Source organism: Myotis brandtii, unplaced genomic scaffold (genome assembly GCF_000412655.1).
Source record: "Myotis brandtii unplaced genomic scaffold, ASM41265v1 scaffold123, whole genome shotgun sequence".
In the NCBI taxonomy this organism is placed as follows: Eukaryota; Metazoa; Chordata; class Mammalia; order Chiroptera; family Vespertilionidae; genus Myotis; species Myotis brandtii.
This window is the reverse complement of record NW_005354291.1, coordinates 12,586,412-12,594,947: the sequence shown is the minus strand read 5'-3', so window position 1 is coordinate 12,594,947 and position 8,536 is coordinate 12,586,412. Positions and strand designations below refer to the sequence as shown.

General features: G+C 38.4%; 2 long non-coding RNA genes across 2 annotated transcripts; both read right to left on the bottom strand.

Moving 5' to 3' along the window:
* Positions 1 to 408: 408 nt before the first annotated feature.
* Positions 409 to 8,102, bottom strand: LOC102253433. Its single transcript, XR_001360700.1, has 3 exons — positions 8,019 to 8,102; positions 5,879 to 5,945; positions 409 to 515 (listed from the first exon to the last, which is right to left on the bottom strand). It is a non-coding gene; the product is annotated as an uncharacterized LOC102253433 (long non-coding RNA).
* Positions 1,942 to 3,116, bottom strand: LOC106724862. Its single transcript, XR_001360701.1, has 2 exons — positions 3,051 to 3,116; positions 1,942 to 2,010 (listed from the first exon to the last, which is right to left on the bottom strand). It is a non-coding gene; the product is annotated as an uncharacterized LOC106724862 (long non-coding RNA).
* Positions 8,103 to 8,536: the final 434 nt, after the last annotated feature.

Sequence of the window (8,536 nt, the reverse complement as noted above, 5' to 3'; positions counted from 1 at the left end):
TGACCATTAATAAAGATATTGATTTTCAGAATTTCAGAATTCTGCTTTACTTCTGAGTTTATTTTTTAGATTTCTGTTAATAAATTATTTTTCATGTTAGAGATTTTAATGTAACATAACCACATGGCAGGCAAGGAAGCATTATTGTTATTTTATTGTCCTAGTCTATATATTCTGCATCATTTGTATATATTTGTATGTTGTAATTTAGTGCCTAATAAAAAACACACAGAGATACCTGGTAAATATTGACCAGTATGAATGAATAATATTATATAAAAAATTTAACTAGATTTTCATTCAGAGAAATTTGTTTAAATTAGTTAGCTTGGGGGAAAATTTAATTTCAGTAAAATATGCATCTTGATTATTTGGTAAGAGTTTTTAACTAAGAGAATTTGTACCCACAGAAAAAGTAGACAGGAGAATAAGTAACCTTGCTAAAGACACCAGAAAATAATGAGTAGAAAAATAACCTCATGTTCAGTTCTGTAGCATTGGTGACCCTAGTTAACCTGTAAAAAGTAAAAAAATAACGATTACTATATATCATAGCATTATTACTACATTTTTTATTGATGCTTCTTTCACCAAACATTTGTAGATCTCTACTGTGCCCAAGGCAAATGTTGAACATAAAGATTTAACTCATCCCCCTTTTCCCTGCTAGTGATACTGAAAGTGGGCTCTGCCATCAATGTTGATGGCTGGCTAGATGTAGGCTATGCTGACAGAGGACACTGAGAGGGCTCTGCAAGTTTGAAAAGGGAGGCATGTTTTGTTCTGGTGGTGTTTTTCTCCTATGGTCCAGCAGGGGGGTCCTGCCTGTGTTTCTGTCAGCAGCAGTGCTTTGTGCTAGTGTGGCAACCACGCCCACTGCTTAGAAGTCTGAATCTCCCCCTCTGGGCACCCTTCTTGGGAGGTTCCTAGTTTCTTATTCACTTTTCCCTCAATTCTGCTGTTACTATCTCTGTATACCTTAGAGTTCTCTTTTACCAATTTTAGTAGCTAATATATCTTTTACATAGCTCACAATTATTTTCTCCATTCAAATTACTGGTGTGGTCGTTTCTGTCCCTGTCAAGACCCTGGATAACACAATAGTCAATAAAAATTTGAACCTTTAAAATTCTATAAAAATAAACACTAGACATCAGGTAAAACTCTCAGATTGCTAAAGTAAAATGTTCAATGACTGGTTAGAAGATAAAGTTGAGAAAATCTCCCAGAAAATGGAACAACCAGTTAAGAGATGGAAAATATAGGGGGTGAGGTTGAGGTGTGGAAAGGGGGAGAGTGAAAGGGATTGTAAGGTTGCCAGTTTCTTCATCCTAAAAAGTGGGGTGACAAGAGATGCAATATATAGTTAATCAGAAATAGAGGGGGAAATATATTATATAAACTTATAACCAAAAGATATTAACTACAGTAAATGTACTACTTATTTAGTGCTTTAAATATATTGACCTCTTCATAATAATCCTCTAAGGAATGGGCTATTACTGTCTCCATTTTACAGATTACAAAAAAAGTTCAGAGAGATTGAGTGTCTTGCCTAAGGTCACACAGCTAGTAAATGAGGAAGTGGGATTCCAGGGTGTGTGCTCTTGTTTATTACGCTCTGTTGCCTCCTATGTGACTTTATTGGGAAGAGATGGGTAAGGAAGGTAGGAGTGATGCAAATGAGTTAAATTGTATCTCTTAGCAGTAGACTAAGGCAATATTTCAGTGATGAATTAAGAAATAGTGATAAAAACAAAATTCAACTGAGTAAATTTTTTAAAGATCTAATTGACTTTATTAGGTGATTCATGAACTGGGCTATTAACAAAAGGAAAGAATGGATTATTTTTAGACCACAATATCATCTTTTTCTTGGGGGAAGGCAAGGTTTTTTGTGTTTGTTTTTTCTATCATGCAGATTGCTTCTTTTTTCTATGAGGGATGGAGAGGGTCCAAGTTCCTAATTACCTTACTGGTGCTTGATCAGAAAATCCCAGATTGTTTGTTCTAAAAAATATTAAAACAGCAGTTAGGTCAGGTATTAAAATCTAGATTTGTTATCATGGGCTTTGGCACAAGTGACACCATTTAGGGCCTGTAGGTCTGTGGTTTTGTCTTTAATAAAGGTAATCACCAGAAGAAACAAAAGCAGAAACTGTTTAAAGAAGGTTACTCTCTTACTCTCAGGAGCAGCACTTTGGGAAGGAAGTGGTGAACCAGGGACTTATCATCTTCCCCTACAAGTCTTTCTGTACTATTAATGTCTCACTTTAATAATAATTTATTCTAAACATTTAAAAAGACATAAAATTATAAATTATGCCAGGTTAGGAGAGAAAAAAAAATGGAATCATGACGCTAAATTATACACAAAAATCCTGTATTTTTAATTTTACATACTCATTATATAAAGATAATGTTATATGTGAAAACAAGGAAAGTCCCTTCTCATTTGTGGTAGAGATATCTGGCCTGCATCCCTCAGACACGTGTAGGCCTGGTCGTTACCCATAGCAGGGTTTGGGAAGCCCCTCTTCTCACACTTCACAAGAGAGATGAAGCTGATTCTCAAGCTAGTAAATGCATACCATTTGAACAATAAGATGAAAATTTAAGCATTAGCAGCCACAAAAGGCCTTACAACTCAGGAACAGCAATGAGCATCCGAAACATGCCTTTTGTTCAATCAGAGGGCCTCTCATCATAGACGACAGATGAGCTGTCTAGAGAGTAGTCTTTAAGGACAGGAAAGGGCTCTAGGTTCTTGTGCGTGCTCTATATAAACTCTGGTGGTACAGGCACCATTCTATGCCGTATTTATTAACCTAGAAACTGTATTTTTCAGTCCTGGGATTTAATGCATCTCACTCTGATGCAAAATAGAAACAAAATAATAAATTTTTATTTTTATTTATTATTCTCAGTGCATAAATTTTTGCTCTCAGAGAATATTATAAATTTGAACTAGTAGATTAAGCATCAGTAAATTAAATGGTTTAGATAACAAATGGGTACATAACACATTGTAATAATGAGGCCTTACATACCTTTGAACTGTGACATTCTAGGACCCATAATGATATATATTGATTTGCTGCCATCTAGTGCTCATTGCTGTAGAGATCTAGAATGAGCATAGTTGAAATGAAATTTTAAAAATTCTTTCCTTAGTCTCTGCAGCAGTCCTGGGTTTCTTTTGTGTTTTGTTTTGTTTTGTTATGGAGACTTCTGAGACTTAAATAAAAACATTTTCCTAATAAAATGGTATTCATGTAGACAACAAATTTATAAATAGCTTTATACACTGTGGAAAGTTCAGTGAACTCTGATCTAATCCATATCTATAGGTTTGAGGTATCTTAGTATGTCATCCCACAGAAAGTTTATCAGGAAGGCTTAACTATTTCAGTAAGTCATCTGCTAAATTTGAATGTGAAGGCAATTACTATTAACTCATAAAATTCCCGGCAACATGTATTAAGACTTGAAAGAGAAGACATTCCTCTTTATGCAGTATGTGAAAGAGATGGTCTGCAGAAAAATAATTTTTTCCCCAGAAAATCAGCTAAAAAGGCTGACCAAATTGCATCATTGAGCTTACTGAAAAGTAAAAGAAATTTCCAGGGACCCAAAAGGCAAGAGAGAACTTAAACAAGAAGTGATAAGCAGGGACTGAAGGCATTCCTACCCCTAGGGCATTTGCTAATACCCTAAATGTAGTCCTAGAACATAATGGCCTCCCAACATACAGGATATGAGTCCTTGTTCAGTGTGGGAACTAAGATCTTCACATCAAACTGGAACCTTCAAAAGACTACACCAGCAAAAGGATGCAAGGAGGCTTGACTATCTGGGCTAAAGTTTGGGAAGAGGAAAAAATATCTTCCCTCTGAATTATAAACATAGCTACTCTTACATGTGATTTTGGTTCAAATCTAAACTAACCTGATAGTTTGTACATGGGATTTAAGAAAGGAAAAAGGTCAAAGATTACTCCAAGATGTTTGGTGTCTGGCTTGAGTAGCTGGAAAAATAGAATGGTCACTATGTGACATAGAGAAAGCTTCAAGTGGGGTTTGTCTGAGGAGGCCAAGATTAGGAGTTCAGTGTCAGAAAAGCTGGGTTTGAGAGGCCTATTTGACTTCTAAGTGGAAATGTCTAGCATGCAGTTGAAGTGCAGTCTGAAGTTCAGGAAAGAAGAATGGGCTGGGGAGATACTTTGGGAATAGTCTATATGATAATGGGACAATAGAGACTGGAAGAGAGCACCAACCAAGTAAGTGTAGATAGAGAAGAGGTCCAAAAAGTTAGCTCTGGGATACTCCAATATCAAGAGGTCAAGGAGATTAGCAAAAACTAGCAAAGGAGATCTAGAAGGCTGAAAAGCTGGAATATGTGCAACCACCAGTTAGAAAATATAATAAGAGAAGTTACTTCATTCCAAATAGCACCAAAATTATATAACATATTGAGGAATAAATTTAATAATACTATGACAGAGTTATATGAAAGCTCTCAATTTTAAAAAACCCACCATAACACCTTTTGACATTTTTATTATAATTGATAAAGAAGCCCTGGAATAGAAATGCTGTAGAATGAAGCCATTCAAATGATTAAGACAGATACATATTACTGACATAAAAAAACCTTTTAGGATAGTAACACTTGATGAAGACAAAAAAAAAAAAAAAGGGGGGGAGACGAAAACTATAGTATGAAACTGTCCTTATAATTTGGTATGTTTAGTATATATTCATGAAAGAAAGTCTGGAAGAATGTATAAAAGATTCTTATCAGTGATTAACATATGGCAGGCTTTCAGTTTCTACTTTATAAACATCTGGATGATTGAATTTTTAGTCTGAGCACATATGAACATTATTAACAAAGTTAGAATTTAAATGAAATTTATATGGCATACATAATTGCATGGAAATAAAATTATAACATAATATTAATTCAAGAAAGCAAAAATAAACATCCTACATATGGTATGACCAATATTAGAATATGCATGAAAAAAAGACTGTAAAGTTCCCCAGAAAAGCTGATGGCGATTCTCTTTGGGTAGTGGTACTGAGTACTCTTCTCTTTTCTCCTGGTGTTATATCTCTCAAATTCTCTATAATGTGAGTATTCCTACTTTTATTATTCCTGTTTACCTTGAAAATTTTTAAGGATACAAAGAAAAAGTATAATAAAATACCAGGTATCTATCAATCAGCTTCAACCACCACCAAATTTTAGATATGCATGTGTCATCTTTCTACAATCTTTTTTTTGGGGGGGGGGGATATTTTAAAGCAAATCTCAGATATCTTGCCAATCTATTCTATGTATTTTAAAAAGTCTATTTTTACATCACCACAATACCATTATTTCGTCTGTTAAGAAATTAACGAAGATTCCTTAATATCTAATACATAGCGCATACTGAAAAATCTGTGCCTACAACATGTCTTTATATAGTTGGTTTGTGCAGAATGAGAATCAAAACAAGAACCGCTCGTTACATTCTGTTTTGCCTTCAGAATCCTACTCCAGCAGTGTTATGGGCTGAGTTGTACCCCCAAAATTCATATGTTGAAATCCCAACCCCCAGTACTTCAGAATGAGACAGTATTTGGAGATAATGTCCTTAAAGAGGTAATTAAGTTAAAATTAGGTCATTAGGGTGGGCCCTAATCCAGTATGGCTACTGTCCTTCTAAGAGGAGATTAGGACACAGACAAGTACAGAGGGAAGACTATGTGAAGACAGAGGGAGAAGGCAGGCACATAAGAGCCAAAGAGAGAGGCCTCAGAAGAGACCAACCCCGCTGACACCTTAATCTTGGACTTCTCTTACATGGTTTACAACAACAGCATCTTACCTCATATCCCTGTATCTAAATTTGCTTTCTTCCCATCCACTTTCCACACTGCAGCCGGAGTTTCTTGCTGAAATTAAAATTTGACCGGTTTACTCCATGATTAAAACCCCTCAATGGTACCCCATTAACCCGATAATACTGTCTGGCTCTCTTCATAACTTGCTTATCTATCTTGTCTTACTTTCTCCCAGCGTCCCTAGCCTTATTCTTGACTTTTTGTCATGCTGAATTTATTTCAGTTCTTAGATTATGTCACGCTTTCTTTTACTCAGCACTAAACCGCACCTTTTCTACCCAGAAACCCTTCCCGACCTGGACAACTCCATGTCTTTTTAAATGTCATTCCTGTTATGAAATATTCCCTACCTCCCACTCCAACTACATTTCTGCAAGCGACTATAAAGGTCTAGGCAAGAGATGATAACAGGTGTACATCTCAGCCAGTCTGATAAACTGGGGAATGTATTATTAAAATAATTCCCAAATCAGAATGTACCATCAGAGTTATAACCTCTCTTTGTAAAAGGAGGTATTTACATCTTCCCAAATCAGAATGTACCATCAGAGTTATAACCTCTTTGTAAAAGGAGGTACTTACATCACAGTTGTTAGGACAAATGAAAAACACATTAAACACCTATAATGCATAGCTCCTAGGAGGAGCTCAATACAGGGGTGGGAAAACATAGGTTTACAGTTGTAATATAATAAATAATACAAAAATAAACTGTTTCGTGTAATCACAACTGTAAACCTACTTTTGCCCACCCCTGTATATGTCATCTATACCCATTCACAAATGTTCATGAAGTAGCGCCAACTATTTGATAGATACTATTGTTGATGCTGGGGCTAAAAAAGTAAAGTACAATGCAAATAATGAAAATATTTTATAGAATGAGTATCCAAAGCTTAACAGGATATATGTATGTACACGTACACACACACACACACACACACACACACACACACACACAGCAGGAGTGTTTAGAGCAGCGGTTCTCAACCTGTGGGTTGCAACGCCTTTAGGGGTCGAACGACCCTTTCACAGGGGTCGCCTAAGACCATCGGAAAACACATATATAATTACATATTGTTTTTGTGATTATCACTATGCTTTAATTATGTTCAATTTGTAACAATGAAATTGGGGGTCACCACAACATGAGGAACTGTATTAAAGGGTCGTGGCATTAGGAAGGTTGAGAACCACTGGTTTAGAGGAATTAGTCAACCTAGTTAAGATTCAAAGGATGGACAACATTTGGGCTGAGATATGTAACAGTAGAAGTTTACAAGGAGGGATTTTCAGGGAGAGGGGACAAAGTGTGCAAGAATTAGGGTATGAAATGATATCAATTGTGGTGGTGCACAAAATTGCAATGAGGCAATGAGAAATGAAACTAGTCAGGCAGATGGACTAGGCAAAATAACTAGTTTTCTTCTAAGATCATGAAACATTTTCAGGAGAGTGGCATTATCAGATTTACATTCTTAGTGAAGTCATTCTGGTTAGTGATGTGGAGATGGAATTCCAGGGGTCAAAACTTGAGTCCGGACTACTAAAGAGGCCCTCTCACAATAATCCTTGGGAGATGCCCTGAAGGCTGGCTTTAGGCAGTGGGCATTGAGATGGAAAAGCTATACACGGGGTGTTATAAAGGTAGAATGGACATGATTTTGGTGTAAGATGTATTTAGGACGCTCAACAGGTAATTGACTACAATACTGGGGAGGATAGTGGCGGCTTAAACCACGATAGAAAACCCAGAAAGGTTTTGAGTGAAAAGAGAAACAGTTCGGTTTGAGACGCATTGGATTGGTAATTTCTGCCTTCTCACGGGACTTGGAGAAGCAAATGCGATATGCTCTGCAAGGTGTGACGATGCCAATGGAAATGGGAAAGGCTGGCCTCCAAAGAGATACGCTTAACGCTCCCACGGTGCAGCCGAAGCAACAGGTCATACTGCATGACGACTCCTGCAGAAAGCTGAGCGTGGGAGTGATTTGTCGGGTATTTTCCCAGCCAGGCTGACTCGGAACTAAAGATGGCGCCTATGGCAGAAATTAGAAAGTGGGAGGGGGCACTGGGAGTAGAAAAAGATGACGTGTTTGTTTTTGTTCTACTTCTAACACATACTGATAACTTAGCGCCAAACGATCGGTGGATAATTTTTGTCTTAACATCTGGTCTGCAGTGCAACTCTCCTTCCGCACGCTGGCCGGTGGGTGCGATCGCGCGGGGGCCTGGCGAGCCTGTTCCTTCCCCGCATTCAGGTTTCTCATCTTCCGCGGGGTCCACGACAGCCTCGCCGGCTCGCTTGACCCCGTCCCGCTGTTCCCAGCGCTGGCTACAGTTCTGAGCTGCAGAGGTGCTTTTTTTGGGGGTGAGTGCAGGCTCTCGGGGGCGCCGGCGCATTCCCGGGGTCCCGCGATCGCGCGGGGGCCTGGCGAGCCTGTTCCTTCCCCGCATTCAGGTTTCTCATCTTCCGCGGGGTCCACGACAGCCTCGCCGGCTCGCTTGACCCCGTCCCGCTGTTCCCAGCGCTGGCTACAGTTCTGAGCTGCAGAGGTGCTTTTTTTGGGGGTGAGTGCAGGCTCTCGGGGGCGCCGGCGCATTCCCGGGGTCCCTTTCCGCTCCAGCGGTTGCGCATACTT